This window comes from Marmota monax, unplaced genomic scaffold (assembly GCF_021218885.2).
Source record: "Marmota monax isolate L192 unplaced genomic scaffold, Marmota_monax_Labrador192_F-V1.1 WCK01_AAM20220418_F8-fsc00184, whole genome shotgun sequence".
NCBI classification, from domain to species: Eukaryota; Metazoa; Chordata; class Mammalia; order Rodentia; family Sciuridae; genus Marmota; species Marmota monax.
In genome coordinates, this window is record NW_026695008.1 from 425,588 (window position 1) to 446,827 (window position 21,240).

At 33.3% G+C, this 21,240-nt stretch overlaps 1 pseudogene; it reads right to left on the bottom strand.

The window, feature by feature from the left end:
* Positions 1 to 1,099: 1,099 nt before the first annotated feature.
* LOC124081393 (heterogeneous nuclear ribonucleoprotein A1-like) lies at positions 1,100 to 2,036 on the bottom strand (annotated as a pseudogene).
* Positions 2,037 to 21,240: the final 19,204 nt, after the last annotated feature.

Consider the following 21,240-nt stretch of genomic DNA (forward strand, 5'->3'; position numbering starts at 1 on the left):
CAAAATAAATCCAGATTAAAATTAATATCAGCATTCCACATATAAAAATGTGTGTGTTAGGGGAAACATGGAAGTTGGATTAGGAGTCAACATGGTTTAGGCTGAAAACAAAGTTATGACTTCATTACTTACTTTTATAGTTTTCGCCAGTACAGAAAACAGCTCTCTGGGATTTTAGTTAATCTTATTTTCTTGGTATCCATAGTCATAAGTAGCAAATAATCTCAATTAGGTCTTTATTTTATATGCCCTGATGCAAATTATTGTATCAGTATCTAAAGGAAAACACACTCTCTTTCACTCACACTCACACACACACACACAAAGAGGATTGCTCCCCATTAAAATACATTACATTCTTTAATTTTCATTTTGCTTTATCATTTTTGCTGTATGATTTCATTTCCTTATTGTATCCATGTTCTCTTTGGATAAGTCAATTGTGAGGCTCAATCTGTTTCTTTTAAAATATTTTTATCTGTATAACTATATCCACAGTCATATCCTTGTATATCTTTACATATTTTAAAGCTATCTCTATTTTTTATTTCAGCATATTTATGTTGTTGATGATGATGATGAGTGTAGTGCTTCCTTCTTTTTTGTTGCATGTATGCTTCCAGATTTCTGGAATGATGTCTTTTGTAGTTTTGAAAAAAAAAATCAACCTAATCTTTACAATATGTTTGCCATATTTTCACTTCTTTAACATTGGATGCTAATTATTCTTATATAAACATTTGATTGTTTCTTCATTTTTCATTCACATCTTACATTTAATTAGCATTATGATCAGACTGTTACATTTAGCAATCAACAGTATGGGTACAAAAAAAAAAAGTTTCCATTAAAACCCATTGTTGGAATGATTACACTTTCCACAGATCAGAAACTAAAATAACCTGTTATACAATTAGCCACAAATACAACCTTGAGGGTTTTTTTGCCCACACACATGAGTAATGTCTAAACTATGTCTTCTTGAAGCAGCTATTCCCTGCCATCACCTTCCTTGGCTAAGTTCACAAATCTGTTGTAACCTGTAGCTTCCCTGCCATTCTGGCTGTCCTTTCCTGCTTAGCTTTGTTTCCTGCCAATATTAAAACCTTCTGCCACTACCATAGCTATTGCTGCTTCTGGAACCACCACAATTACCTTGGTTTTGTGATTTGGCAAAGTATTGTCCTCCACCATCATGAGGTACAGAGCTTCTGCCTCTTAAGTTTCTGCCCTTCTTGGATCCAAAATCTGATGACTGATTGTTGTAATTGCCAAAATCATTGTAACTTCCTGTACCTCCAAAATTGCTTCTGTCATTACTGAATACATAGTAGCCATTCCCTCTGCCACCATATCCAGCACCACCACCATGGCTGCCACCAAAGCCACCACAACCACTGAAGTTTCCTCCATGATCAAAATTGTCATTTCCAACAAAACTACTTCCAGGACCACCACCCAAGTTTCTAGAACCACTTCGACCTCTTTGACTGGATGAAGCACTAGCCATTTCTTGATTTTATAAGATTTTCCTCACTTCACAGTGGCCATTCACCTGGTGTTTCTGAATGACATGGTCGTCAAAAGTTACGAAAGCAAAGCCCCTTTTCTTTCCACTGCCTTGGTCAGTCATAACTTGTATAACTTCCATTTTCCTGTACTGTTCAAAATAATCTCATAGGTGATGTTCTTCAGTCACTTTTTTAATGCCACCAACAAAGATTTTTTCAGTTAAGTGGGCTCCTAGTCTTTGAGAATCTTCTCTTGAGACACCTCTCTTTGCTTCCACAACTGTTCCATCCACCTTCTGTGGTCTTACATTCATGGCTTGCATCCACTTTCTCCAGAGCAGCATAAGTGACAAACCCAAAGCCTCTGGAGTGCTTGGTGTTTGAGTCTCTCATTACACAGTCTGTGGACATTTTCCATTGCTCAAAATGGCTTCTCAGATTCTTGTCAGTGGTTTCAAATCTCAGCACCCCAATGAATAGCTTCCACAGCAGTTTGGGCTCTTTAGGGGACTCTGATTTAGACATGACAGCAGTAGAAAGAGAGACTTTAACAATGCTTTCTCAGTGCCATCCACAGACAGAAAGCTTGATCCATTCTTAGTTTCTATTTTCTTCACTCCTCTTCTATTCCTGTGTACACAGTTTTCTTTGAAAATATTTCCTTTGAGCAGTCTATAGATCATAAAACTGTATTTATCTGGTTCTTTTTTGTGATATTTATTTATTTATTTATATCAAGATTTTAGTCCTATACTTTCTATTGTTCTTATCATTAAAGTTAATCATTCTCAAGCCTAAAACCCAGTCCTGTATTTTATTGTTTTGTTTGCAGTAAATAGTGTCTTTTGTAAAATTCTGTGTCTAATCTGAAGAACTACATTTGAGTATCTTCTTAATTACAAGTTGTATTTTCAATTATTAGAACTTCGTAAATACTATGAAAACTAGAGTTTTGGGCATTCTATTTATTTATAATTAGATTAATGAATTCCCAAATTAATATGATAAAACTGCATCCAAATGTAGAGGAATAACTTTATAAAGTATTTCATAGCAATTTAGGATACATAGGGCTGCTTTACAAAGTGGTCATTTAAGTGACTAAAAAGAAAAAGGATTATCTCATGCCATGCTAAAGCACTAACTTTAAAAATTCAGTTTTTTTTTTTTAATTTATAGTTTAGTCACACCATCTGTATGTTTTTAAATTTGTAAATTTGAGAATTTAATAACTTACTTCAATATCAGAGGACTTTAGTTTGTTTTGGTGCTATTAATAATTATGTGTATAACACAACCAATTCCAAATACTTCATAAATTTCACAATAGAGCAAAACTATTATTATTTCCACAATACAGTGCTCCATATTTTTAAAATTTTTTTATTATTAGATTAAAAATAATTTTATGTTCAGCACTAAACATATATTCTGAATTCATAACAGTATTCAAAATATTGTCAGAATTTTCTCCCTTCTATAAAGATTTGTGTGGATCACATGAAATAAATTTTTAAAAAATCAACCATGGTATGTGGTTTATTTTTACTCAAATTCCAGATAAAACTGATGTAAAGTTGAAATAATATATCTTTTCTTGAATTTCAAATTTTAATGAGTCAACACTTTAATAACTGGTGCTTTGCTTTTGTAAATACACAAGATTTAGAAAAAAATATTTAAAATACTTTTTTATCTAAAAGATAAGATATGTTCACCTAGTTATCAGTATAGTTACCTCATACTTAAATAATATTTCTAGGCAGAGTATTCTCATAGTTATCAATTATATAAACTCATACTTAAATAATATTTCTGGGCAGAGTATTCTAAAATGAATTTTTTTTCAAAAAAGATATTTATATTTCTTGAAAAGATTTGCTTCAGTTTTTCAAGGCCATGCTGATGTTGTCATGATGAGTAGGAAAAAAATTTTAAAGTGAATTTTGAAATAATAAACAATAATTGTACACTCAAACCTGAACACATATTACTGTTTCCATTATAAGAGTTTTTAGACTATCACTTATATGCTATACTTAAGTTACATTTTCCACACATATTTTACCTAAGTTATAATTAACAACCATTTTTTTTCCCACTGATTCAGCCATCTGATAATTTGGTGGCACCATGGCATGGACCATGTTATGATATCCTGTTAAGCAAAATCACTTGTAAATTCAAAAACACCTCCAAATGTATGCTTTAAATAATTAAGAGTCCTGAGACCTGCATGGTGAGCTGGCTAAGGAGAAGTTCTCTGCATTTCCAGGAATGTTCTCATCTTACTATGGTAGGGAACCATCTTCAGAAAGATCTTATTGTCTGAGTTCACTTTTCTGGGGACAGAAATCACTACATTTTCCAGTCTCTGGAATCCAAAAGCATTGTCTTGGCATTACCTCAGCAAGTGGCTGTCTTTTGACAGGACACAAACTTTGACATCAATTGAGAGTTTTAAACTCACTGAGAATTATGAGATGGGAAACATAGACTGCAATGTAGAAGGGAGTGGAGGGCATTTCTTTTTAAAATGTACAGCTCAGGAGACCTGCTACAGGGTCCAGGAAGTAAATTGTCACCTGTAATTTCATGTAGAACCCAAAGCTGAGGGCAGCTGTAGTGAGGGTGGCAGATCATGCAGATCATGTTGTCCCTTGCTCCCAGCACAAATCTTTTAAGCTCTAGTACCTCTCCTCATTCTCTGAGGTCTCCAATGGCATTCCTTAGCACTGGTATTTATTCTGTCCTCTGAACAGAAAGCCTGTTAAGCTCTGGAGTTAACCTCAACCTGTCAAGCTACCCATTCCATACTAGCTCATTCCATTGTCCAAAGTGGCTAAGACAAATTCCAAGTTTTCACTCATGTATTTCTCCCACTAGTCACTTGACAAACAAAACAACAGAAAAAGTTGGGAGGTGAATAACTCCCAGCCTTCACTCTGGATATGGATTCAGTCTAAGAAGACCCAGGCATCAGCTTTGATTAGAATAGTTTAAGATTTTTCACACTTGCTTCTTCATTAGAATACTTTGATAGGAAAAAAGACTTTTTGTTATACATACACATCACATATATGATAAATATATGCGCATCTATATAATAATACATATTTGGTGATATATAGGTCATATATATACATACAATTTTTTATCTTTTATAAAATTTTTCTTTCCTTTTCTCTTTTTTACTTTCACATTTTTTTTTAAAATAATATGTCATCTTATGTAATATCCACCTTTATTTTGTTGTGATTGTTGTTAATGTTGTTGTTTATATTTTTTCATCTTTGGAGGTTTATATTTTTCTTTGTTTTATTTTTTCCTTCTTTTATCTCAATTTTTGCAGGACTGGAGATTCATGTCAAGACTTCATGTATATCAGGCAGGAGTACTGTCACTGAAGTACACTCCTAGCCCCTCCAAGCTGATTTGTACCTAGTTCCAACCATGACCTATTCTCATTAAAACCTTGAAGGATATCTCAACTTAAAGTATAGTAGGTACCAAAAAAAACCCTAACTGAAATTCACCCCCAAGTAGGGAAACTAGGGAAGTCCTGATGCCCCACTCCTGAAAAGGCATTCCCACAGATACAGAAAAGATGAATAACACAACTGTTGTGGACACTACACCCATAAGGTTTCTCAGCACCCATCCTTCCCACACCCTGTCAGATCATGCATTGACAATGAGCATGGATATAAGTGTCACAGAAGGAGAGTTATATACAGCTCCCCATGAAATGCCAGGAAACACACCAGTGTCTAAACAAGAATAAAATTTCCAAAACCTTCACCATGAATGGAGCAACCAGGTACAGAATTATTTTCAAGTAATAGTTCTAATATTTAGAATTCTCACAAAAATCCATGCCACCTGATTTGGGTTTCCACTCTCATTGTTGGAGTATCCAAAAAAGGGTACATTTCACATACTCTTTGGTGACATTTCACCCTTCTGAAATAGCAGATGCCACTCTAGTAAGATCTGCAACAGAGAAAGACACCAAAACATTACACATTGTGTTCAAACTCACTAATCATAGAAGCTACAGAAGATTACATTACAAAGTCTAATTAGAAGTGAACTCAAAATCACACAACAAACCAACATCTCCACCCCAAAGCTTCTTATTAAAGAGTTACTCACATAAAAGTGGAAGAGCTCTCCATCTCAGCAGATGTACAAATCTCAAGATAAAACACAAAAAATATGAAAAATATAAGGTCATATGATAGTCCCTACAGTTTATACATCTATAGAAAGAGATTCTAAAAATGTCAAAATAAATGAAATGTGAGACAAAAAAATTCAAAGAAAGATTTTAAAAAAAACTCAATAAAATCCAAGTAATGTAGAAAAATAGTTGTATGACTTGAGGAAGAAGATGTAGGATATGAATGAGAAATTCAGTAAAGAGACAGATTTTGCAAAAGAACTAAAGGGAATGTTCAAAATTAAAACCTTAAAAAGCCAGATTAAAAGTTCAATTGAAAGCTTTGGCATCAGAATAGATTAATAGTAGAATTTGAGAGTAAGTTCCACAAAATATTATATTCAGACATAAATTTAAAAAAAATAAGAATGAAAAGAATATGTACAATCTCTCAATCACCATTAAAAAAAACATTCCAAACATAAAGCAAACACAGTTCATCAGCATTCCTGAGGAAGAAGAGCAATAGATTGAGAGCATAAACCACTTATTCAAAGAAATAATAACACAATTTTGCAAATCTTGGGAGGACAAGGATATCCAATTAATACAGACATTAAGAAACCCAAAAAGACATGATCATAAAATAACCTCTCCACAACATATTAGTTAAATGGCCAAAAGCACAGGTCAAGGGGAAAATATTTAAATCAGCAAGCAAAAAGCATCAAGTGACAATAGAAAGAAAACCCATTAGACAAGATTACTACACTCAGTAGTTTTAACCCTCACAATCAAAAGGAAATTCTAGGATAAGCATAAGATAAGAGAATTCATGACTATAAAACCAGAATTAAATTCAGCTGCTTAAGGAAATACTACATGCAGAAGAGAAAGGTAAACAAAATCATGCAACCATGTGAAAGAAAGTATCTCACTAGCCAAGAAGCCATGCAAATAAGAAACAGTAAAGAATCAAAAATGATCAAACAATCACCATCAAGCTAATAACATTAAGTACATAGGAAGAAATGTACATAGAACATTCAAAACAACCAAAATAAAAGAAAAAAGTAATTTTCAATAATAACTTGGATGTAATTGGTTTTAATTATCAAATTGAAAGGCAGAGACTTGCTAAATAGATAGAAAAAAACAAGAGTCTACAAATAATGCTTAGAAGAAATTCACCCCACCTGCAAAGACATACACAATCCTAAACTGAAAAGATGGAAAATGTATTCCAAGCAAATATATCCAATAATAAAAAGGAATATTTCTATCTAACAAAGTAAACTTTAAGACAAATTCAGAAGAAACAAAGGCTTCTATATAGTGATGAAAGGATTGGCTCATTCAGACAGACAAAATGGAAAACTAATTTCCCTTATCAATGTAATGATTATATATTTGCATACACCCAAAACCAGAGGACCCAATTTTATAAAACAAATACTATTAGACTTAGAGAGAGTCTCCAATGTAGTAATGTAGTAACAGTGAGTAGCTTCAGTTCACCAGTCTTATCTCTGTATCTCATCCAAACAAAATTTCCATAAAGAAGTATCAAATTTAAATTACACTATAGAATAAATACACTCAACAGATATCAACCAAATATTCCATCCTTTAGCTGATGGATACATATTCTTTTCATCAGCCCCTATATCATTTTCCAAAATAGAGTATATATTAAGTTAAAATTTGCAAAGCGAGTATTCACAAATAAAAATAAGTGTTTATATAATGTCTTGCATCTTATCACAATGGAATGAAATGAGAAATCAAAAGCAAGATAAATTCAGAAATTAAACAACTACACTATTGAATGAACAGTGAGTCAATGATGATATACGGAGAATTTAAAAAATAACTATTAAATGAAATTAAAAAAAGGAATACAAAATACTCAGATAGGTGAGTTGCAACAAACACATTCCTAAAAGATAAGTCTGTAATAATGAGTGCCTACATTAAAACTCAGAGGAATCTTGAATAAATAACCTAATCATTTGCCTCAACATCTTATAAAAACAAGAACAGATCAAATACCAAATCAATAGAAAGAAAGAAATATAAATATCTGACCAGAAACAATAAAATGGAGACAACAAGAACAATTAAAATATCACTCTAATAGAGTTGTTTCTTTAAAATGATAGACAAAATTGACAAACCTTTAGCTTGTCTAACAAATAGAAAAAGAGAAAAAGGTAAAAACAGATACCAAGAAAGATACAACAGTGTCCAAGAAATTCAAAGGATCATTAAAAAATACGTGGGCAAAGTATGTGCCAATAAATCGGGAAGTACCAAAGAAATGGATAAACTTTTGAACACATAAGACCTACTAAAATTTAACCAATAATACTTAAAATTATAAAAAGATCAAGTAATGAAATTGAGCTCACAATAAATATTCCCAACAAAGAAAATCCCAGAACCAGATGAATTCACTTCTGATTTCTACCAGACTTTAAAGGAAAAAACTAATGCCAGTGCTCCCCCAAATTATTCCAAAAAATGAAAAGCTAAGGAACCCTTCTATGCTCATTCCATGAAGCCAGTATTAACCTACCACCCAAATCTGACATGGACATAACAACAACAACAAAAAGAAAATTATAACCTAGTATTCATTATGAATATAGACTCAAAAGTTAGCAAAAAATACTTTTGAACCTAATTCAATGTCACATTTAAAACATCATACAGGTTGGATACAGTGATATAGACTTTTAATTCCAGCTCCTTAAGAGACTGAGAAAGGAGGATCATAAGTTCAAGGCCACCCTAGGCAACTTAGTGAGACCCTATCTGAAAATGAAATTTAAAAGATCTGTGGACTTCTCTCAGTGGTGGAGCAATGCTGGGGTTAATCTCAAGCACCAGCAAAAAAAAAAAAAAAAAAAAAAAAAAAAATATATATATATATATATATATATATATATATATATATATATATATATATAAATTCTACAGCATAACCAAATTGTTTTCTTTTCTGAGGCAAGGCTGGATCAACAGGCACGTCAATAAATACAATACAACATATAAATAGAATCAAGTAGGATAATTATACAATAAATTTAATAGATACAGAAAACGCCTTTGATAAAATTCAACATCACTTCATCATAAAAGCCTTAAATGAATTAGGATCAGACCTTGGCATTATTAATCTTGTATATGACGAATCCACAGCCAACTTCATACTGAATGGATAAAAACTGAAGGTTTTTTCCTTAGATCTGGAACAAGTCATGTTAACCCATTCTCAACTCTCCTTAAATATATTAGATATCTGAGCCTGATCATATAAGAGAAAGAAATAAAAGATACATAAATACAAAATTAGCAATTAAAATTATCCCTGTTTCTGATATTATTCTGTACATAAAAGAATTCTAAATGTTCTACCAAAAGATACTTAGAACTGAAAAACAAATTCAGTAAAATAGTAGGATACAAGATCAATATAAAAAATCATTAGCTTTCTGTATAACAGTAATGAACTCATTGAGAAATAAATCAGGAAATCAATTTCACTTACAAGACCCACAAAAATAAAAATACTTAGTAGTAAATCTAATAATGTGAAAGACCTCTCTATACTGAAAACATTAAAAGACTGAAGATTGAAATTGAAGAAGATGCTATGAAGTGTCCATGTATTGGGATAATTGGTATGGTTAAAATGACTATACTGCTATACAAATTGGTCCACAGATTCCATAAAATTCCCATTAAAATATCAACGTTATTTTTCACAGAACTAGAGAAAGCTTCCTAAAATTTATATGGAAATATAAAATAACTCAAATTGACAAAGCAACCCTGAGAAAAATAGTAATGCTGGAAACATCACAAAACCTGATTTCAAAACACACTATGGAGCTACAGGAACAAAAACAGTATGATGTTGACAACCATGAATTCTCAGTAAATTGATTCTACAAAATGTCCAAAATAGTGCCAAAAATATATATGGAGGAAAAATAAACTCTTCCACAAATTCTGTAGGGAAATGGGATGTCCACATGTAGAAGGTTTAAACTGGAACAGTATTTCTCACTTAGTACAAAAATCAACTCAAAATGGATTAAGTACCTTAAGGTAAGATCTGATGTTTTGAAACCATTAGAAGAAAACATTGGGAAATGTTTCAAGATATTAAACAGAAAACAATTTTCCAGATAGGAATTTTAAAACTAAGGAAACAAAAACATGAATGGATAAATGTTATACATAAGTTTAAAAAGCTTCTGTGCAACAAAAATAACAACAACAACAACAAACAGAGTAAAGGGATAGTACACATAATGTGATGAAAATCATTGTCAGCTATTCATCTGAAAGAGGATTAGTATCTAGAACATAAAGACCTAAGCAAAATTAACAATAAAAAACAAATAATGCAATCAAAAAATAGGCAAATGATCTGATCAGACACACCTCAAACAAAGAGATTAATAATTAAGAAGTACAAGGAAAAATGTTCAATATCTTTAGCCTTAATTGAGATTACATTTCACTTTACCTGGAATGACTATTACTAAGAAATAAAAATGTCACAATTACTGGTAAAGATGGAGAAAAAGCTATACTTATGCACTGTTTATTGGGGATGCAAATTAGGACAGTCACTTTTGGAAACAGTATGGATTTTCCTCAAAAAACTAAAAATAGAACTGCCATATGATATAACTACGCCTTTCCTGGCTATACAAGTGAAATGAATTCAGCTTTCTAAAGAGACTCCTTCATAAAAGTTTATTATGGCACTGCTCAAAGAAACCAAGATATGGAATCAGCCTACCAGCTCACCACCAGGTGAATGGATTTGGAAACCACTGCATGTATACACAATGGAGTATTATTGAACCCTGAAGAAAAATGAAATCAAGTTATTTGTAGGAAAATGGATGGAACCGGAAGACATTATGTTAAAAGAAAAAAAAAAAGGACACAATTCTCACAAATATTTTCTCATATATAGAAACTTAAATACAATACAAAACAAACAAATAAAAAAATTAAAAAAACCCTGAAAGTAAATGGTGAACTTGTAGTGACTGGGAATAGTACTGAGGGAGGGAGTAGCAAGAGGTGAATGGGAGAGAGTAGAAGAAGAGAGTGTATATATATGATTGATGTCTTACACGCATGTGTGGAAATACCACAGTGAAACTCATGGATTTGTGCTATGTTAATATTTATAATAAAAAAGCCAAAAGAATCAATTTCATATGGTTTCAGTTTGAAGCATACATTTACTGTGTTTCCAATCCTAATTTTTGGATGTTTAGAATACATTTTGAAGTCAGTTGTGGTTACTAAGGTTGCTCAACTTATTAAGGGCAATGAATAAATGTCGGGACTATGGACTCCCAATTTAATGTGCTTTTCCATAGAATATAAGTTCATCCTTTACCATAATTTAATATGATACTATACTATTGGTATTTATGCCAAAATAGACATATAATATATTTTAAAGATATGTCTACTAACTTTGTATTCTTTGGCAGGTCCACTCTACCCCAATTATTGTAAATTAAATATTACTGGGACAGAGTCATGCCGTTTTGTTTACTATTGTCTATGAATACTTTAATTCTAGAAAACCATAACTATATAGTTATAATGGAGACTATATGACCCAATCATTCTAAAATGTTTACTGTATGGCTCTTTATAGAGAAAGTTTATACATACATATATGTGTGCTTTCTTTAAGATGAAAAATATGGTTATTTGCTTAATTTCCAATACTTTGCAGGCTATTAATTTTCTTAATGCAGTGTAATAAAAATGTATTACTATAAAACACCATATATTTAAATGATACATCAATGTCACATAGCTATTGTTTATAAATGTTTCATCTTGATCCCTATTCTTTTTGAAATTTATTTCCTCATTTTAATGGTGGATTATAGTTACACACATTGATAGGATTTGGTGTTACATATTCATACATGTGCATTATATAATAATATAATTTGGCCAGCATCATTCATCAGCATTTCCCCCCTATTCTCCCACATCCCACTCCTTAGTCACTTTCTTCCATTGATCTCCCTTTGATTTTAAAGAGAGCCATTCCCACCTATGTTTTCCTCAAAATAATGAATTTGGATCACCCAGTTCCACTAGGTACAACTTTGAAAAATACTGTTGAAGATATTGAATATTAATTCTGGAGCAAAACTTTCAGGGTTTGAATCCCAGTCCTATAATTTACTATTATTTATTTTGTCAAAATACTAATATCTTTGTTTCTTAGAATCCCCATCTGAAAAATAATACTCATAATTATAATACAATGGTATTTTTTTCTTCATAGGATGTTGGCAAGTATCAACTTAAAATATGGTGCATTGAGAGCACGACTAGTATATAGTTACATGTCAGTGTTAGTTATTATGATTAGTTCTTGATATTTGAAGTATGCATATACTTAAAAGGTACTTTAATTATTAATGATTTAAATGTCATTTTTTTACCATAAATCACAAATATATTGTATCTGTCAATAATGTTGGTCACAGAAAAATCTAAATATACATGAAGAGGTTGAATCTAAAATATTGTTTTAATTCCTTTGGTAAATGTTAAAACATTTTTCAAGGACTATAACCATGGAATGAAAACCAAATTTTAAAATGGTTGTTAAAAAACAGAAATGAAGGACATGTTTCCAAGCAAGGTTGTAGTGCTCTTGAGGAAAATCTGCTAGCTAGGCACTGCACCATTTTCTGCTCAATACATGATCTTCTTCTTACAACCATTTTTGTTTGAACTCTCATTTATAATATACCACAAAATATACAACCCTTTGTTTATAATTGAGCTTCAGTTTACAACACCCGGAGGCAATGATGCAGGTCACTGGTTCTCAACCTCATCTGCCTTTTTTCTCAGAATTGTTTTTATCTTCTTTCTAAATCTCATGTCTATAAAGAATTTGGAGTCCTTCATAAAGGACGAACAATAATTTTTAAACATGTACTAGTTGTATTTGCATTCAGATATATAAAAAAGAATGATAAAAAATGTTTGCTAGAAACATTATAAAACATTAATAAAACTTACAGTAATAAATATGTGCAATTTATATATCAAAGGATATATATGCAAAATATATACTTTAAAAAATATTTTATTAAAATGTAATGTAGTTGAAATAGAAAATGATAGAAATAGGCACTTTCAATAGACCAAATCTGAATACAAATAAACAGAAAATGTACTTTATAAACTAGTCATGTATTACAAATTGAAGAAATTAAATATCATTTTAAAACATTTAGACTGGTAGAAGTTTTTTCTAATTTATTAATATCAGGATAGAGGATGGTAGGGCAATAGGAACTCATATAGCTAGTAAAGAAATATTTATCTGCAGGTATTTTGGGAAAAAATAACTTGCAATTTTCAAATTACAAAAACAAATTAGAAAATGCAATCCAGAATCATTGAGGTAGGATTCCTTAATAGAGCTGAGTGTTGTAGATTTCATTTACATCACAGAATAAGGTCCTTCACAAGGATAATAATAACGTGAACCCATTGGAGTAGAAAACCTGCATAGCAAAACAGTAGCCCCTCTCAGTGTGTAAGACTCCACAAATCTATTTGTAAATATATGCTCTATCTAGAATAGAGAAATACTACGATATGTGCTTTTATATTTGTGGATTAAAGAAAAAATTGTAAGCAACTTAAATTCTACTAAAGTAGACATTTTTGCATGACAGATTTAGTTAAAAATACAAACAAATTTCAAAGTTATGCTAATATTCATAGAAAATATTAATATGTGTTGTGATGGTTAATCTGGATGATCAACTTGATTGAGTTAAGAAATGCCTAGGATTAAGAGATTTATGGGTGTATTTATGAGGGCGTTTTCAGAGACTATTGGCATATGGGACAGCAAACTCCCTGACTTAGATTGTCACTGTCCAGTAGGCTGGATGCCAGATACAACAACAGTAGAAGGATGAACCTGAGGTTTAAGCCAACTGGATTTTTCTTGAGTGAGTGTCTGTTGCTGCTGACAACAAAGGACCACAGAATTCAGCTCCTTCACTCTTCCCACGTAGGCTTGCACTGGGCTTATGTCATTTGTCCCTCTTATTCCGGAGCTTCAGCTATTAGTTTCTTTGGTTCTCAGGTGTGCAGACTGTCATTGTGAGAATATCCAGTTTCTGATCATGCAAGGCACCCTACTAATCCCCTTTTATATCCATACATATATGTATCACATCCTATCTCTTCTAGAGAACTCTGGCTAATATAGATTTTGATACCACAAGTGATGCTCGAGAAACAGAATTTAAGAATGAATTTCCTATTTGGTTTTGTGGAGTTGGCTCTCTACATTGATTAGACCAACAATTGCTACAGTCTGTCTTTAGTGTGAAATGAAGAGAACTGATAATCCATGGCCTGAACTGTTTAAAAAGACATAGAAATGAATGCATGCAATATTTTAAATTTACCACTTATCAGAGGCAAGGATGTTAGTAATTCTATATATAACACTTTTGAAAATTTTTAGAAGATAGAAGAATGTAATGATGTTGACTGATTGTTCTTGGGCTTCTTAGGACAAAGTGAAAAAGGAAAAGGATGCTCAGAGATTAAATTTATGAGCTCCAGGGACGGAGGCTGTGGTTCAGTGGTAGTGTGTTTGCCTAGCACGTGTGGGGCCCTAGGTCAGATCCTCAGCGCCACATAAAGATAAATAAATAAATTAAAGGTATTAAACAAACATTCATCAGCTCCAGAAGCACATAACCAATCTAAAGCCTTCTCAGGATTCTCGGGGGTGTGTGTGGGGGGGAATCTTCCCTGTTGTCCATCTTGAGGTTGCCCAAAACCAAACACAATCAACTTGAAATGGATTATTATCTGTTTCACCCTCAGCTTTGAAAGGTGCCTGATACTACAATAAGGGTCCTGCTTGGGGGGGAAATGAGATCCTATAAATTGGGATGGAGACATGTAGCAGGAACATGAAGAGAATGGAGGTACTGCAATGCTACATTTGACCTCCTCACCCTTAGAGAAAGTGTCACCACCACTCCTACTCCCTGTGGTATTGACTTCTCTACCTTTTCCTAATCTTGTATTGCCTATGGAAATAGTAATGACCTATCATAATTTCATTGTTGAGCATGAAAACGTTGATACTCCTTGGGATCCACCCTCACCATAGGTCCATTATTGATATGGGCCAATGTTGCAGATATTATGGATTTACTGCAGCAGCTGACTGTATTAAAATGTATTAATAGCTTATTTGGTTGTTTGGCTAAAATAAGTATCAACAAGCCTTGCTGTGAATGAGCTAGAAATGCCTATATCCCTTGTTTTACTGTTACTTACAGGATTCAGAGGCTCAAAGAGATTGGAAGACAAAATATGAGTCCTTCACCAACACTTGGAGAAACATATTTGGGTGATCACCAGTATCCTTGAAAAGTGCTGTCATTGGTCTTCCCCTTTATGCCAGAACTTGACTTGGCAGGTCAATTGGAAAACTTAAATGTGATCCAAATAATTGGAGCACAGAGTGGTAAGGGCCAAGTGGCCGCACTCAACTTCCAAGGACAAGGTGATTTTATATACCATAATGGGCAGCAAAAGAGAAGCAATGAACAGAACTTTCTGACTCATGTAGATATATGGAAGTGGCTTATCAATCATGGCATTTCCAGAAGTGAAATAGACAGAAAACCCACACAATTCCACAAACAACAAGAAAAAGTATGCCTGGAATACAGAAGATCTCTTAGGGTATCTTTCAGGAATTATGCCCTGTTACTAAGCTCACTGGGGAACTATAACAACCTGACCCAGGCAAGATGAGAAATATTTCAGTTGCTTCAGGAATAAAGGTGAAGGTCACTCCTGCAGATAAAGAACCAATGTGTACTAAATTGCCTTCTGAAGGCAGAAAAAAATACAGAGTGTGTAGTGAGAGAAGTTAATTATAAATACTATCTATGGCCATAGGGCTAATTTCATGAGAACTGTAATTGTCACCATTATTTCTTAATGATTTTATTAAGAATATTTTTGAGGGGCTGAGGATGTGGCTCAAGTGGTAGTGCGCTCGCCTGGCATGCGTGCGGCCCAGGTTCGATCCTCAGCACCACATACAAAACAAAGATGTTGTATCCGCTGATAACTAAAAAATAAATATTAAAATTCTCTCTCTCTCTCTCTCTCTCTCTCTCTCTCTCTCTCTCTCTCCTCTCTCACTCTCTCTTTAAAAAAAAGAAAAGAATATTTTTGAGCAGATAAGCACATGTATGAAGTTGACATTTTTGTTTTCTCTCCTCTTATTTTGTTATCATGTAACATAATATTGACTCACTTAATAAGACTTAATGTTGTTAAATTTACCTTACAGTATGTAAGTGTGGAATACCAGGAGAAGAATAAAGATCATTCAAATTTGCCTTTTAATTTTTGGGGAGAAATTAATGCATTTTTATTACATGCAGAATAGTTATACATGTTAGGCTGAATCATGACTCTCAAATTGTGTTTATGTGAAGGTTAAATATGATTTAAAAGTTATGGTTGAGCATCATGTTGAAAGGGGTGGAATTGTGATGGTTAATATGGATTATCAACTTTATTGGCTTAAGAAATGCCTAGGATTAAGAGAGTACTGGGTGTGTTGATAAGGAAGTTTTCAAAGATGAGTGCTATGTGCAACATCAAATTGACTGGTGAGAGATTTTATGAATGTAGCAAGAACTGTCCAATAGGCTGGAGGTTTAGATAGAAGGATCAAAAGGTGAAAGAGGGAGGAACTCAGGTGGATATAAGCTCAATTCTTTTTGAGTGGATGTGTTGATTTCTGATACCATTATCCAGGGACCTCAGACTCCAGCTCCCTCACTATTTCAGTATGGCCTCTGGCCAGCAATTTCCCAGAGAGTACCCAGGCCTTCAGTCTTAAATTGGGGCTGCATCACTGGTTCCTTCTTTTCTGAGGCTCCACCTTCTTGGACTGAGCAGTTACTGGTTTTTCTGCCTCTCTGATGTGCATGTGGTTTATCCAGCTTATGAAAATGTCAATAATCCCCCCAAATTCTCTTTTATAATCATACATATACATATCCTGTTATTTTTGTTCCTCGTGAGGACACTGACAGATAAACATTTTGAAAACATTTTTTTAAATTACAAAAGATGGCTGTATTTCAATTTGTAGTGGTTGCATCTGGTCAGAATAGAAAAGAAGGAAATCCATTAGAATTTCTGTGATTTATTTTGCATCATCCATAACTATCATTTTTTTTATTTCTTTAAGAGAAATTTTAAGGCAAATAGATCATGTTGTTTAACATTTGATAAATTGAAATGGTGTTTATAATAGAGTTGTTTATTATTTACTTTATTGTCTTTTCTACTTTTGTTTTAATAATTTTCATTTAGTAAGGAAACAAAAACAGAAGTGTTATTACAATGAACAGCTAGTATAGTTTTTTTTTTTTTAATGAAAGGAAAAAGAAGATTTTATTTTTTTACTGCATTGTTTCTTGATTTTATATTTAACTTAATGGCTTGGTTTATACATATGTTTTTAGATGAATTTTAAACAGATTTAGGATAAGATTAGGCTTTACTCTCAAACAGAGCACAGTCATATGTTCTGAAAAATTTCAATGTGTATATATATATATATATATATATATATATATATATATATATATATAAAACTAGTTTCTCATTTGAGATTACATTGTCCCATCCATATACAGAATGAGGCCTAGAATTTCAAACACTACCTCTCAAAGTTTAATTATAACATAGTAATAAGTAATTTAATAATAAGCAATAGGCCAAATTTTTATATTTGACATGAAAACATCAAGGCGTAATTGCTCATAGAATCTGGTCTACTATTTCTTGATCAAAGAATTAGTATTCCCTGCGTATTATATAATTTACAGGAAACCTTCAATAATTTGGTTAAATTGGTCTATAAAAACTTTAGCCTTTATACACATAAAATTATGGCATGACTAAATTAATCATTATGAAATTCAAGCAAATGACTATTCCATATAAATGATTATTTCATATGGAACTGATAATTTTTAAATTAGCTTATTCATAGAACTTAGATATTCAGTGTCATGATTAAGCTACATCTAGAAAATTTTACAGAGCTATAATTTGTATATTATAAAATTGACTCTGTTAAATTTAATTGTTTTGAGTATATTGCAAGTTTGTGCAACCATTACCACTTTGTAGTTCCAGAAAATGTTCATTATTCCAGAAGCAGAGTATATATCCATTTACAGTTACATTTCATTCTCCCAGAACCTTTCCCAGCCCCAGCAACCACAGAATGACTTTATTTAGTTTGGATTTTGTATATTCAAAAATTTTACATAAGTCAAGTCATACAATATATTATATTTTGTATCTGGTTATTTTCATTTAGCACAGCATTTTAGGTTTTGCTTTTATATCAATCATTCATTCTTCTTTTTGAATATATAATATCCCATTTATTATATGAATATATCATTTTTTAAAAAAAACTATTTATCTGTTGATGGACTTTGGAATTCTTTTCCCTTTTTTGGCCATTATAAATAATGTGACTATAAACATTTATATGCAAACTTTTGTTTTTATTATCAAGTATATATATGAGAGTAGATTTTCTAGGCTATATGAAATTTCTATAATAAATTTTTTACAGGAAATTTAGCACACTACTTTCCAGAGTAACTGTGTAATTTTACAATCCCATCAGCAATGTATGAAGATTTCAATTTCTGAACATCTTTATCAACATTTATAAGATTTCCAATCTTTTAATTTATAACCATCCTAGAGGGTTTGAAGCGATATTTCATTGATATTTTGATGAATATGTTCCCTAACTACTCATATTCAAAAACATTGTTTTACTGAATATTAAATTATCAACTTTAGTGTGTCTGTGTGATGCTGGCAATTGAACCCAAGACCTTGGCATACAAGGCAAGCACTCTACCAACTGAGCTATAGCCCCAGACCCTAGATCATCACCTTTGAAGAAATGTATGTTTAAATTCTTTGTCCATTTTTAATTGTGTTCCTAGTATTTCTCATTGATGAGATGTCCATCTTTATATGTTCTGGGTACTAGCTCTTTATTTGACATTACTGGCAAATATTTTCTGCCTACAGTAGGATATTCTTTTCAAAGTCTCGTTTACCATTGAAACAAAGATTTAAATTTTGATAAGTTTGTTTGATATAGATTATGATTTTTATACTTTGTGAATTCCAAGGTCAAAAGATGTATGCCTAATATTGTCTAATGTCTCTGGATTTAGTGTTTTAATTTAGACCTTTGGCTCATGTTGTCTTATTTTTTTTTGAAGGGTACTAGGGATTGAATATAGGAGCACTTGACCACTGAGCCACATCCTCAGCCTTGTTTTGCATTTGATTTAGAGACAGGGTCTCACTGAGTTTCTTAGTGCCTTGCTAAATTGCTAAGGCCGGCTTTGAACTTGCAATCCTCTTGTCTCAGTCTCCCAAGCTGATGGGATTACAGGCATGTGCCATCACACTTGGCTCATGTTGTCTTAATTTTTCTTTGTGATATGAGATAGGAGACTGATCTCATTCTTTTATTTTGAATGTGTCATTATCCAAGTATCACTGGGAAAAAAAAATGAGAATTATTTCCCCATTGATCTATCTTGACTCTCTTCCTGAAAATTAGTGGTCATATACATAAGAGTTTATTTTTAGACTATCATTTATATTTCAATTTTTTATTATCTATTATTTTGCCCAGACCACAAAATTATGCTTAAAGTAGCTTTGCACTAGCTTTAAAATTGAAAAGTCTGAGTATTCCAACTTACTCTTCTTTTTCAAGACTCTTGGTTATACTGGAATGCTGTATTTGCATATGAATTTTATGATCAGTACTAGTTTCTTAAAAATAATATGGAATGAGACTGGAGATCCAACATGGCGGCGGGCGCAGAGAGATCAAGTCTTTGACCTCTTCAGCTGAGCGGGCATAGGGAGTCATAAACCGTCTAAATGCTGTTTGCTCAGAATCAGTAGGTAATGCTGAGCTGACGTGGATCGGGGGCGAACAGTCTGGGCCTTTCAGAACACACACCGAGCCCAGATAGGCTGAATTCAAGCTCCCATTCGCCTGCTTCTAGCAGACGAACTGCTGTGACTCAGCACTAAACGATCCCGCTGACACAACTGCTAGGCCCTTCTGAACCTACGGAGGTTAATGCCAACAGAGTCTTCATAGGCAGTGGCCACAGAATTGAAACGGGGCTTGGGAGAGCCAGTCAGGACCCACCCGTTGCATTGGTCACCCGGCAAAGGGACCAAACTGTCGCCATTTGCATGGGATACCACCATGGCAGAGAAATGAGTCACCAGAATGCAGCGGAGGAGATAACTCCATTGAAACCGGTGGCGACAGGTGCGTAACCCCCTAGCCTTCCCTCTCCACACAGCGGGGAAACCTTAGGGCCCCTCCCAGATCTCCCATAAGGGCCCCTCCCAGCTCTCCCGTGAGTGCGATAGCCAGACCGAGGGAATCAGGAGTGGAGTTGGACCCGTGGCGCGGATCTCCCTGCTACCGCTCCCACCAGTGCTGACAACTGAGGTCTCTTGCACCAGCTACCAGGGCATGGCTACGGGAGGGCAAGCAAAATTCGCTGAGGGTTCTCAGCCCGAAGCTCTACAAACATAGGGTCTGAGGGAATGGCAAACAGGGAGAGTGTGCCCAGTCGTTCATGAAAATAGGGCTCCCGAGAGCAGCAGACCTGGCATGTAGCCAGTATTGTGATGAGTGTCACCGGTGAGCGGGGCCTGGCTTGAGGAAAAGTGGGGAAGTGAATAGACACAAGAGAAGGCCCTAGGCACTCAGGAGACCCGCCCAGTCTGGGAGGAGGAGCTGCTACACAGTGATTGTTTCCCGCGTATTGAGAGGAGAAGCTTGGCCCGGTGTGAACAGCTCAACCTACTGAAAGAGAAGTTAATCAAACTCTAAGACTGCATTTATTATATTTTTTAATTTGTTTTTTTTTATTTTCATTTTTTTGTTGTTCTTTTAATTTTTTTTAAATTTTTCTATTATTTTTTTTAATTTTAATTTTAATTTTATTTTTTTTACTTTTTAAAAATTTTTTTTCTTTTTTTCTTTTCTATTTTTTTTCTTTTCTCTTTTCATTTCTTTTCAATTTCCTTATTCCCCGTTCCTTGAATTCTACCTGCTTACTCTCATTCTCTTTACTGACTTCTTCCCTTCCCTTCTAATACCTTTCCTCCCAAGCATCAAATAAATTTATAGGAGTAAACAGTAACTCAGCAGTCAAACAGAACAAGACGTAACATGAGCACCATGAAAAAGCAAGGAAGAAAAGTAGTACAAACAATGCAGGACAGCCTAAATATTCAGGAGGACCTAGAGGCATCAAAAAAATGGTCAAATAAAGAATTCAAGGATTACCTTAGACAGATGGAATGGAACCTTAAAGAGGATATGAG